The sequence below is a fragment of the Oreochromis aureus genome, linkage group 22 (assembly GCF_013358895.1).
Source record: "Oreochromis aureus strain Israel breed Guangdong linkage group 22, ZZ_aureus, whole genome shotgun sequence".
NCBI classification, from domain to species: domain Eukaryota; kingdom Metazoa; phylum Chordata; class Actinopteri; order Cichliformes; family Cichlidae; genus Oreochromis; species Oreochromis aureus.
Genome location: NC_052962.1, coordinates 37,087,760 through 37,101,364, shown reverse-complemented (window position 1 = coordinate 37,101,364; position 13,605 = coordinate 37,087,760). Strand labels below are relative to the sequence as shown.

Below are 13,605 nucleotides of genomic sequence, written 5' to 3'. Positions count from 1 at the left end.
GTTATTGGTAAACCAGTCACGAACCAGAGCAGCGCGATGGAAGCTGACGTTATCCCACACAACAACGTAGTGAGGCTGCTCTGGCTGTGCTGGTTCCCTGTAGTCCAGCTGGAACATATGTTGTCTTAAACCATCAAGAAAAGCAAGGAGAAGCATAGTGTTATAGGGTCCTAGTACGGCATGGCGGTGGAGTACCCTCGTTGGCTGATGGCTGCGCACATAGTGACATTCCCCCACGCTGACCAGGGACATTTACAATAGCCCGATGGCCAATTATGTTCCTCCCCTTTTCCTTCTTTTGGTCAGGTTAAAACCTGCCTCATCCACAAAGATCATTTCATGGGGAACAGGCCGTCCTTCAATCTCAAAGATTCTCTGCAAAACACATAACACAGTAGAGTCAATCGGTACCCTGAACCAAAGTTCAAGAGTGCTGAAATGGCAGCATAAACTGCCATGCTGTGATGGTACACAATACCTTATACAGTATCAAAACTCATACCTGAACATATTCCACACGTTGGTTTTTCACTCTGTCAGAGTTTCGTTCGAAAGGGACTCGGTATGCCTGTTTCATCCGAATTGATTCTTTCGGAGGATGCGGTCAATTGTGGAGAGGCTGATGGCATTTATGCCTCGAAAAGATGATCATCCTCAATCACTCTCCTTTGAATCTCTTGCAGGCGGATTACATTATTTGCAATTACCATGTTTACAAGTTCCTCTCTTGCTCCTCCGACAAAAGCCTTAACCTGCCTCCACCAGGTGGTCGTCTCTGTGTCCTACAAAATAGAAGCACTCATTACTGTAACTGTCACACATTCATTTTACAGGAAAATAATGGAAACATACTGAAACTCAAGACACATAAATTCAGTAACTTAAACGTTACTGTACAAAGCAGTCTTACTGCAAGTACACCTACCTGTTTTCCTCCCTGAAGGTTCTGATGATGGAGGCAACAGTGAAGCGACTCAAATTTGGTTGTACTCGTTGCCCAGCCTCCCTCATAGTCATACAATGGACAAGGACATGGTCAACTAAAGTGGCTCGAATTTCATCCGAGACTGACTGTCTTCGTGCCCTTGCTCTTCCCCTTCCTTGTCGCCGCTCTCTCCACCTCCACCTCCTTCACCACCTCCTCCTCCTCTTCCACCACGTCCTCCTCTTTCACCATGTCCTCTTTCTCCACCACGTCCTCCTCCTTCACCATGTCCTCTTTCTCCACCACGTCCTCCTCTTTCACCACGTCCTCCTCCTTCACCACGTCCTCTTTCTCCACCACGTCCTCCTCCTTCACCACGTCCCCCTCCTTCACCACGTCCCCTTTCTCCACCACGTCCTCCTCTTCCACCATGTCCTCTTTCTCCACCACGTCCTCCTCCTTCACCACGTCCTCCTCCTTCACCACGTCCTCTTTCTCCACCACGTCCTCTTCCTTTGCATCTCTTTGGATCCATTGTTTCAAACCTGAATGAGCTGACTTTGGCCCTTTTATCTATCCATCGCAGGTTCTGATTGGTGTGTGCTAAATTTTGACTCCTAGTGTTTCCACCTGGTTAATTGTGTGCTAATTGGGCTCAAGCTATGCTGACTTAAGTTAACATTATTGCATGCTAGTGCTTTCTACATAACTACATGGTGTAAGTGTAACGCTTCCGTTCTTCACAAATCACAGACGCTCAGTAGAGTTGGCTGTTCACGGTTTATTTTGCACAGTGCTAACGTGCCTGCAGAAGACATAAAACACATTCAACAGGTGTCTTCTGATGGTACCACAATTGCAGCTCCCTCACAGTGCAAGTGCGCGCTGTCAGTTGACAGTCTTACAATCTACTTTTTAACAAAGAAATAATGGAAAATAATAATTTCTCCCATTTTACAGACTGTCACACCGTACTTGAATACAAAAAGAAATCTTATCACTTATAAAAATACATTTCACAACTGTATAAAACAAAATAACAGGATAACAGAAGTATCACTGGCTAAACATTTCCCTCTAGTGGACAAATTAACGGTAGTGCACTACATTTTCACTTGCTTGTGCTTTACAGACAAAATGACTATTAACAAGCTCACGTACCTGCAGAAGACATAAAACACATTCAACAGGTGTCTTCTGATGGTACCACAATTGCAGCTCCTACAATGTAAAACAACATTACAAAAAGCACAGAAAAACAGTAAATGCAAACACATTTACTGCTGCTATGCGCAGCAACCAACCACTAGAGGGCTAACAAAAGCTTACTGCCAAAGAGCATAAATACGGCAGAAACACTGTTTAACAGCAACCATCCTTTGTTTCGGTTACACAGAAACATCCTAACATCAATATAAACCTATATACATCGGCATGTACAACTTATGTAACAACATTCACACCAGAAACCATAAAAATGCCAGAGCCTTTCATTACCGAACTTACCCTCACAGTGCAAGTGCGCGCTGTGAGGAGCGGAAGCCGTAGCAGCTTCTAAACGTTAGAATGAGATCCGGTTTCTGGGTTTTCAAAATAAAATACAACAAAAATGATAAAATTCACACTTAAAAAATAATAATTAAGACCAGGTAAGTGCATGTTTTTCAGATGTCTTTTTAACTCCGTTACACTCACCCCCACTGAATTTTATCAAATTTGAGCCTCAGGTACCCACACTGGTACGCACCAACCAAACAGAGGTCAAAAATCACAGACACCAACTAAACGCATCCCTAAGGATGAAGTGGGATGGGAGCAGCGCTAAACTCCCAACCCAGCAACTGGCAGCAGAGTGCCCGAAATACACCCTACTAATAACCCCTTACAAGGTGTGTACCATGGCTCAAAAGGAAAAACAAAATACAAAAATGTGGAGTACATAACAGCAAGTACAAATCCCATCACTCAGGTAGGCATATAAACAGAACATTCAGTCAGAGAGGGACGGAATCAAAGACTTACAAACTGACTTCACATCAAACCTGTCGCGAGCCACGACTTGATTTGACATAGTCTGGATCAGTCTATTCACCGGTTTGACAAGTCGCCCAAGTCTGGTTCTGATCTGGGAAGCATTCCCGGTTTGGCTATAGTCAACCATTGGGGACTGAGCAGCAATGGCAGGAGCAACTACATCCACCGCCACGTCAGGTGTAGTAGAGCATACTTGCACACTCTCCCCACAGCTCGTAGCAATATTGACCTCCTGGGACGTCATGCTAGAACCAGCTCGGTCGAAGTCCACTCCAACAGACAAGCCAGATGCAGCCGGCAGGGCTGAATCCACGCTTGAAACATCAGTAACATCTCCCTGGGACCTGCTGGACTCCGTCAACTGCGACACCCATGCAATCGTCCTCTCCCCAGGGTCCAAAGGTTCAGAGACCACCTCCAGGTCAGCTGTCCCATCGATGGCATCGGGTGAGCGGTTATCATGAGCACCAACACAGCTCACAGCAGGGGCATTCAAATGCCTCTCCCCAGACGCAGCCCCATCATCATCTTCAGGCGCCGTGTCCACATCCCATGTAGAGGAGACGTGATCCGAGGTTCCAACATCATCCTCCAGGGGCAGGAAATTCGCCACCAACAGCAGATTCTGATGGACCACTCTCTCTCGTCCGGAAACAGAATCACGGATCTTGAAAGTGTGAGTATCAGGGTTCACATCGATCACGGTGTAGACCGTTGACTCCCACCGATCAGCGACCTTCTTCTTTCCCCTCTCTTTCCTGTTGGCAACCAGGACTCTGTCACCAACCTCAATCCTGGAACCCTTCACTCTCCTGTTATAGAGTTGCGAATGACGACGCTTCTCCTGCGCAGCTCGTGCGTCCCTAAGTTCTCTCTCTGAATAGGCAGGTAAGGCCTCCAGACCGGGGGACACCATCTGTGGCAGGTGATGTAAAACCTCTATTGCTCTCCCTCTTGGGCCGACATCCCACTCGACATGTGACTGCAAAACAGCTGCGACAGCGTCTTCAGCCAGAACGAAGGGATTCGGACTCTGTGTGCATTGGTACACGACGGAAGCTCCACCACCGGATCTTACATTTGCCTCGCAGTCGGTGGATGACCGAAACGCCCTCTGGATTGATGCATGTGAAACATCTTTTGCCTCATCAAGGAAGTCTGCATACCTCTCAGCCAGCAGTCTGTCACTTACATTATCTTTCACAAAAGGCAATCGGCTCAGGGCATCTGCCACAATGTTCTGACGGCCTGGGACATATTTAATATCAAAGTCATAGCTTGCAAGTTTAGCCACCCAACGTTGTTCACAACAGTCCAGCTTTGGCTTGGTTAAAATGTGGGTCAAGGGGTTGTTATCAGTCCAGACGGTGAACTTGTGGCCTTTGAGCCAATGACTGAACTTGTCGCAGACCGACCACTTTAACGCCAGAAACTCCAGTCTGTGTGCTGGATAGTTTCTTTGAGACTGAGACAGTGATTTGCTGGCAAAAGCAATCGGTCTGGGCTTAGTTCCACCGTCCTGGACTTGAGCCAATACTGCTCCAATGCCATCCAGTGACGCATCTGTTGACAACAAGAAGGGGCGAGAGAAGTCTGGGTGAGCCAAAACGACTGTATTTAACATCAAGCTCTTGAGCTTCTCAAAAGCCTCCTCTTCTCTGGATGTCCAATCCGAAGCACTCAACTTCCTGCATGGCCGCCTCACCTTAGTTGTTCCCTTGCCCTTCTTCACAGCACCTCTCAGGAGCTCGAACAGAGGTCTGGCAACAGCAGAGTACATGGGGACAAAGTGTTGGTAGTAATTAATCATCCCCAAAAATGATCTGACCTTTCGTTGGGAAGGAGTCACTCCATCAGCGTCCATGAGGTCCACGCTCCTCATGTTCGTGATAACTTCAACCTTGGATGGGTCTGTTGATACCCCATTTTGATCGATGATGTGACCGAGGAACTTCACAGATTTCCTCAGGAAGAAGCACTTTCTGGGAGCCAGCTTCAAGTTATGCCCGCGCAGCCTCTCAAACACCATTTCTAGGCGCTGCAAGGCAGTGTTCTCGTCTGGAGCAAACACCAAGAGATCATCCAGGTAACACAACAGGCTCAAATAATTCTGGTCACCAAAGATGCTGGTCATCATGCGCATGAAGCTCGCAGGGCTGTTGCACAGACCCTGCGGCAGCCGATTATACTCATATAGACCCATGGGCGTGGTGAAGGCAGAGTATTTCCTGTCATCTTCATGCAGCGTCATGTTGTAGAAGCCAGACGTCAAGTCCATGGTACTGAACAGGCTGTTTCCCCCCAAAGCAGCCAGACAATCTGCTTGATGTGGAAGAGCATGGGCATCCTTCAGGGTTCTCTTATTGAGCCAGCGGAAATCGTTGCAAATGCGTAGATCACCATTCTTTTTCCACACGAGCACCAATGGTGATGCATACTCACTGGTCGATTTCCTGATGATGTCCCTCTCCTCCATCTCAGTCAACACTTGTCTCAGCTTCTGGTACTGACTCGGGGGCACACGCCTGTAGGGAAGTCTGAACGGTCTGTTATCTGAGAGGCGGATGCGGTGCACAAAGTCTTTGGCTTCCCCGCAGTCGAGATGATGGCGGGAAAAGACATCCTCGTACTGCAAAACCAGGTCAGCCATCCTCTCTTTACACTGTTTCGATGTCTCACAGGACTCTATGTCAACATCCCCAAGCCCAACAAGTTTGAGTTTCTCCTCCATGTTGGTGGGCGTGACTTGTGGCGACATGGCCGACTGATGGCTGCTAGCCAGAGTTGTCTCCTGGAGCGCTGAAGCATCAAAGTCCTCAAGCGCCACACAAGAGTATACGTCCGCTAGTTTGGCGTTACGCCGCAGGTGTACAGGCTGCTCAGACACATTGATCAGTTTCAATGGGACCCATCTGTCACCCCACAAGGGAGTAACCAATCTAGCAACCAAAATCCCTCTGGGTGCTGAGCGGGATGATGAGGGCTCTGTCATCACTGTGCTGCCAGGGGAGACATTGACATTCTTTGGTAGTTTTCCCCATATCAGATATTCGCGACCCGGTTCAAGGGACACAGCTGAGTTACACCTAACCGTGCCTACTCTGTCGGGGACGTCTGAATCTTTCCATGGGGTCAAACCAGAAAGCATAGACAGAAAGTTTTCAGTCTCAAGGTTGGTCTTAGAGCAGTTACTGGAGACCGTGCTCCAGTAGGGCTCACAACGTTTAGACTGGTGTAATATGTGCTTTATGACATTCGTCCCCAGTATCAGGTCATCAAGCTGCCCCTGAACTACCAGGATGGGAACCATCATTCTGCAGCCATACACCTCCATCTCCACATTGAGGGCATACTTAGGCTTCACATGCAGCCCTCCACACCCAACAAGAGTCACATCCACTTTGATAACATCTTGATCAGTTATCAGTCCAGACTCACGCAGTGTCACCTCAGCTGCTTCATTCATGCTGCAGGCCATGGAACCACTGTCCAGCATACCACCCATTTTCAAAAGCCCACCGAAAGTGACCGGAGTGTAGAAAAGACTGTCACTATTGCCGACTTTGTGAATGTTTTGAAAAATAACTTCAGAATCTTTGCATTTTGTCTGGCCTCTTCATACACTGACTCCGCATCACAGATATCAACAGTTTGGGAGTTACCCGTAAGACCTGCACTGCCTCCCACCGAATACAGGTCGGCTAGTTTCCCTCTGGCTGGACCTGGTTAGACGTACTAGCCGGGCAGGACAACCGAACATGGCCAGGAGCAAAGCATGAAAAGCACAGTTTATCAGATAGGCAGTGCGATGCTGTGGTATGTCTCGGATCACTGCAGACTCTGCAGGCATCCTCTCTCCTCCGTCCATTTCGTGAGAACTGATTAAACGCCCCTCTCCTAGGTCTCTGAGTGTTGTGGTGCTGCATTCTCTCCATCATGGCCTGAAACATATCCACCATCTGACCCATGAGCCTTTGCTCTGACTGTTGAAGATTTTGGCTCACTGCAGTCGAAGGGGAGAAACTCGGGCTACCGATGAGGGGCTCTCGTGTTGCGGTGGAGGGGAACGAGTCCACCAACCCCTGAAAACCTGAGGATGGGGGCGAGAAGCTTCGGAAGCATCCCTCCGGCGCAGCAGCTGCAGTTGAGGCGTTCGGGTGCACGGCAGTGATCGTAGAATTACAGCCCTTCAACTGTGCAGCGCCGCTGGCTCTGCCATTAGCTCTCACCTCCCTTTGATAATCATCAATCCGTTGTTGCACGTCCCGAGCAGTCCACTCATGGACAGGCTTGCACTTGAAGACATAAGACAACTCGGGGTCAGGACAATGTTTCACGAACATACATGCTACTTCATGGGTTAAAGGGGTCGCTGTCTGCCCCTGTCTGCGTAGCCCCTCTATGGCTAGTTCAGCAGCCTTGTTCAGTCTTATCCAATAATCTACCGGGTTTTCACCTCTGGTAGGGAGTGTTGCATAGAAGTCAGCAAGAGGGAGGCACGATGAAGAGTCACTGAAATAATGGCGAAGGACACCAAAGACCAGATCAGGCTTCTGTTTGACATCAAGACCTGGGTCACTACGAAGAGCCACTCTGACCACATCCCTGGCCTTCCCATTAAGTGGCTAATAATTTCGTCAGCCTGACCATGAATGGGGACCTCTTGCTTCCATAGATAAGTCGTTGCCATGTCAATCCAGTCCTGGACCGAACATCTGTCTGTGCCATCACCCCTAAAAATTTGAAGCTCCTTATTGGGCTTAACATGAACAGTTACATGTGGTACAGCTCGAGCTGTACTGTTACATTGCTCAGTTTGAGTCTTAGAGTCACCAGTCAGATTCACAACACCAGCTGACAACAGTTTAGTAACAATGGATTCACCTATCTGGGCTCCTATTTGCTCAACCATGTCAGTAAAGCTGTGTACAGCATCACTGTCTCTAATTGGAGTGGAAACTTGAGGCAAACCACCCATACCCCTACTGATGGAAATAAAACTCGGGCTTTGGCCTAGCCCAGTGTCACTGCTCACAGGACCAAACTGTGTGACATTACTGGTGTCAACTGCATGAACTAGTCCGGAACCTCTACCCTTAGGTAGTACTGGAGTGACAAATTTATCCATCCTCAAGTCACACACTTAAGATAATAACTACACGTGCACTCCGTTAGGGAGAGAAAAAAAAAAGATAAAAATAAGAGAAATAACAGTATAATAGCAGCAAAACGAGGGAAAGAAAAAAAATAATAATAATAATAATGTCCAAACAATTCAAGCGTATATCCACACGTTGTATATCAAAACACAGACACTTCAACCTTTGTCTTATTTCAACCACGCCTCTTCACCTTGGTCTTTTTTTTTTTTCTTTCTTTTTTTCCAAAACTCACTTGGTTAAAACAACCCACATTCAACTTGTGAACAGCAGGGGAGCAGAACAGCAGCCACGGCGATGAGCATCAAGCTGATCTGAAGATCCGAATGGTCACGGCACCAGTGTAACGCTTCCGTTCTTCACAAATCACAGACGCTCAGTAGAGTTGGCTGTTCACGGTTTATTTTGCACAGTGCTAACGTGCCTGCAGAAGACATAAAACACATTCAACAGGTGTCTTCTGATGGTACCACAATTGCAGCTCCCTCACAGTGCAAGTGCGCGCTGTCAGTTGACAGTCTTACAATCTACTTTTTAACAAAGAAATAATGGAAAATAATAATTTCTCCCATTTTACAGACTGTCACACCGTACTTGAATACAAAAAGAAATCTTATCACTTATAAAAATACATTTCACAACTGTATAAAACAAAATAACAGGATAACAGAAGTATCACTGGCTAAACATTTCCCTCTAGTGGACAAATTAACGGTAGTGCACTACATTTTCACTTGCTTGTGCTTTACAGACAAAATGACTATTAACAAGCTCACGTACCTGCAGAAGACATAAAACACATTCAACAGGTGTCTTCTGATGGTACCACAATTGCAGCTCCTACAATGTAAAACAACATTACAAAAAGCACAGAAAAACAGTAAATGCAAACACATTTACTGCTATGCGCAGCAACCACTAGAGGGCTAACAAAAGCTTACTGCCAAAGAGCATAAATACGGCAGAAACACTGTTTAACAGCAACCATCCTTTGTTTCGGTTACACAGAAACATCCTAACATCAATATAAACCTATATACATCGGCATGTACAACTTATGTAACAACATTCACACCAGAAACCATAAAAATGCCAGAGCCTTTCATTACCGAACTTACCCTCACAGTGCAAGTGCGCGCTGTGAGGAGCGGAAGCCGTAGCAGCTTCTAAACGTTAGAATGAGATCCGGTTTCTGGGTTTTCAAAATAAAATACAACAAAAATGATAAAATTCACACTTAAAAAATAATAATTAAGACCAGGTAAGTGCATGTTTTTCAGATGTCTTTTTAACTCCGTTACATAAGCACTGTAAAATGTAGGGATTTGTGTGTAGACTTTTGCAGTACCAGTTCACCAAATTTGAGTCATGTGTCAAAGCAGGGAATAGTGTTTATAGTTCAGGGAAATGGGTGAGCTTTTTGACCAATAGCGTTTATGGTTTTGAAATTTTAGTTTAGAGGCCTGGTTATAGTGTTTAAGCAATCGAAAAAAACTGTAATATACTTAAACTAGGCTTGTCCAGGGTACTCCATGCACTTCTGCATGCACAGAGGAGCGAGGAGGACACACACTAACATGAGAGGAGGGATAGGTCAGGTTTAGCAGGGATGGAACATGTTAAAGAGGTTCCCTGTTAGCTCCGTTTTAAGGAGAATTTTGGTGCGAAAACAAATAATATTAATAATTAATTTTACAGTAAGTGTGTCACTTTGTATGAGGTTGAGTCTCAAAACATAATCTGAAAATTAAAATAGATATCTTACCAAGCGTATTCATCTCCGCTGTTCACCCTTTTCTTCAGTTCCATTTTCTGCTGGCAGACTTTGCGTTTTATTTTTCTTTTAAGTAGCTTTTTCCTCTGAAGATATTTTATAAGTTTCAGTGGGCCTCTTTTCGAAATCTCCTCATTAATTAGATTTTTCAGTCGCGTGAGATTTCCCATTTTTTAGCCAGTTTGTTGTTAAGTCAACAGAGGAAGCCGCGCTTTTGCTGCTTCCTGCTTCCTACATGACCAATAGGAGACTGCGATGCTGTGCCCTCTCACCTCTAGGTCATAATCAAGCTGGAGTAATGGCTTCCTCTATGAACACGACAAGCCCAGACCGATCTACCGGCATGTGAACCCGGGCAAAAAGGGGGAATAATAACGCGGACAAGATGGATGTTCGTGTTACCAGTGGTGAGTATTTTTTCTCATTGTAAACTCATTGTATTAGCTTATTTCATTGCAAACACCCACCGCCTATTAGCAGGTAGCGTTTCTGTAGCTGCTATTAGGCGATTAGCTTAGCTTAGCTTTTAGCTACATTTAAGATTTAGATATCAGCAAAAACACAGTTCAGTTTATTTTATTAGTCGTTTCTTGTGGCTTGGCTCAAGAATTAAATGAGGATTATTGCCTTTGGTGATACTCTGGGCTGTAACTTAAAATTGTGCTTTCTGTAATTTAGTTTGTCAGTCCTTCTCCAGCTATTTTGCTGCAAATTGGCCAGTTTCTAAATACATAACTAAATATAGTTTGTAATATCACCATTGTAGGATATTTACCAATCACTGTGATGCTTTTACTGTTATTTAAATTCTACAATGTGTACATCATTATTATTATTATTATTATTATTATTATTGTATTTTTTTATTACTTTTATTGATAGCCAAGTCTCATTTTGTTTTTAATTTTCTCTAGGTGTGACTGTTGCCCCAGCTGCACAGCTGGCAGACAGAAGAAAATCACAAGAGTTGGAGATCTGTAAGATGAGGCTAGAGTGGGAAAAAGATCAGATAGATCAGCTCACCAAAGAAAGAGACTATCTAAAGGAGCAATTAGCAGCATGTAAGTCCACTCTTAAAAACATTACATAGCTTGTCACATACTTCCTCTGCGTGAGCACTTACATAAGCATTCTGTTGAGTAATTTTAATAATAATAATAATAATAATAATAAATTTTATTTATGAGCGCCTTTCAAGTCACCCAAGGACACTTTACAATAGGATAAAACACATAGTAAAACAATGGCAGAATAAGAACAATAAAACAAAAGCAAAAGCTAAAATTAACCAACAGTGGATTCACAGTGAATATGCAGATTTGAACAGATGAGTTTTGAGTTGGGATTTAAACTGGGGGAGAGAACCAATGTTTCTTATTTCTGGGGGTAGAGAGTTCCACAGCCTGGGAGCAGAGCAGCTGAAAGCTCTGCCTCCCATGGTGGTGAAACGGAAGGAAGGTACAGCAAGCTGGATAGAAGAGGAAGATCGAAGTGAACGGGCAGAACAGGTAGTGGTTAACAGGTCAAAAAGGTAAGGAGGAGCGAGCTTGTGAATGGCCTTGAAGGTGAGCAGAAGAAGTTTGAATATTATCCGGAATTTAACAGGGAGTCAGTGAAGTTCCTGAAGAACAGGGGTGATGTGCTGGTAGGAGGGGGTTCTGGTGATAATGCGAGCAGCAGAGTTCTGAACCAGTTGAAGCTTATGGAGGGATTTTTGGGGGAGACCATGCAGAAGAGAATTGCAGTAGTCAATACGGGAGGTAACAAGACTGGACAAGAATGGACGTAGACTGGGTGGAAAGAGAAGGAAGCAATCTGTTAATGTTACGTAGATGGAAGTAGGCAGAACGGGTGAGATTATTGATGTGAGATTTATAGGAAAGTGAACTGTCTAGGATGACACCAAGGCTCTTAACCTGAGGAGAAGGGAAAACTGTGGAGTTATCGATGGTGAGTGAGAAATGGTTCGCCTTCAGAAGGTTGGATTTGGTGCCAATAAGGAGGATCTCAGTTTTATCCTCATTGAGCTTTAGAAAATTAGAGGTAAACCAGGATTTTAACTTGGATAGACATTCAGAAAGGGAGGAAGGTGGGAGGGAGGAATCAGGTTTGCAAGAGAGATATAACTGGGTGTCATCAGCAAAACAGTGAAACTGAAGATCAAATTTGCGAAAAATGGTACCTAGTGGGAGGATGTATATTATGAAGAGAAGAGGCCTAAAACTGAGCCTTGAGGTACACCAGAGGTGACGGAGAATAGACGAGAGCGGAATGATCTTAGTTGAATAAACTGGGAACGGTCGAGGAGATATGATTGAAACCAGGCGAGGGGTGTGTCAGAGATGCCGAGAGAGGAAAGTCTGCTTAGAAGTACAGAGTGAGAAATGGTGTCGAAGGCTGAGCTCAGATCTAAAAGGACGAGAATGGAGAGAAGACCAGAGTCAGCTCCGATTAGAAGATCGTTAGTGACTTTAAGTAGAGCAGTTTCTGTACTATGACATGAGCGAAAACCAGATTGAAATCTCTCGTAGATATTATTATTAACCAGGTGTAAATAAAGTTGAGCTGCAACCACTTTTTCGAGTATCTTAGAAATGAAGGGTAAATTGGAAATCGGACGGAGGTTGTTAAAGTTGTTAGGATCTAAAGAAGGTTTTTTCAGTATAGGAGTGACTAGAGCAGTCTTGAATAAGGAGGGAACGATACCAGTGGTGAGAGAAGAGTGAATGATAGCAGAGATGAGTGGGAGTAAAGAAGAGAGGCAGGATTTCACAAGCCCCGTGGGCATGGGGTCAAGATGACATGTGGCAGGCTTTGATTTACATATGAACTCGGAAATATCAGATAAATCAGGAAGATGAAAAGTGGAAAAGGGCTCAACAAGGAGAAAAGGTTCTGGAGAGGACGTAGGCACAACATTTGATCTGAGTTGCTGGTGGATGTTATTGATTTTCGTGGTCCAGAACAGCATCAAGGAGTTGCAGGTTTCAGAGGAATAGAAGTGTGGTGGTAAAGCGTTGGGGGGTTGAATTAGTTTGTTGAGAACTGAAAACAGGGTCCTTGCATTACCCTCATAAGAACTGATAGTACCAGAGTAGAAGCTTTGCTTGGCCTTGCTGATGGAGTCTTTATACTGAAGTACGTGGTATTTATAGATTTCTGAATTGACAGTTAAACCAGATTTCTTATATTTACGCTCTAGCTGCCGAGCTCTGGCCTTTAGAGCATGGAGGTCAGAGGTAAACCAGGGAGCAGAGCGAGCGAAGGAAACAGAGTGGGTTTTTACAGGAGCCAGAGAATCAAGGACAGTGCGTAGACAATTATTATAATATAACAACAAATCATCAGGAGTAGAATAGAAGTCCGGAATCTGACCATTGTCCAGTCTGGTAGTGAGAATGTCCATATCAATGTTCTTGATGTTGCGGAACGAGATGAGACGGGTTGGTTTGGTAGAAGAGCAGCAGAGAGTGAGGTTAAATGAAAGGAGGAAGTGGTCAGTTATGGGGATTTCAGTGGCAGAAAGATTAGAGGGAGTAAGACCAGAACAGCAGACCAAGTCCAGGGTGTGTCCTTTAGAGTGAGTGGGAAAGTCGATAAATTGTTTAAATTCAGAGCCTTCGAGACAGGAGGAAAAGTCTCTGGTGAGCAGAAGGTCATTATTGTCCATGTGAATGTTGAAATCTCCCACCAAGATCACATTTGGGGAGAGA

At 45.0% G+C, this 13,605-nt stretch overlaps 1 long non-coding RNA gene and 1 pseudogene across 1 annotated transcript; both read right to left on the bottom strand.

Moving 5' to 3' along the window:
• Nucleotides 1-13,605, bottom strand: part of LOC120435794 — a 281,387-nt pseudogene that overhangs the window by 30,079 nt on the left and 237,703 nt on the right.
• LOC120435811 lies at nt 1,694-3,393 on the bottom strand. The gene is made up of 3 exons (XR_005609932.1): nt 2,432-3,393; nt 2,087-2,146; nt 1,694-1,730 (listed from the first exon to the last, which is right to left on the bottom strand). It is a non-coding gene; the product is annotated as an uncharacterized LOC120435811 (long non-coding RNA).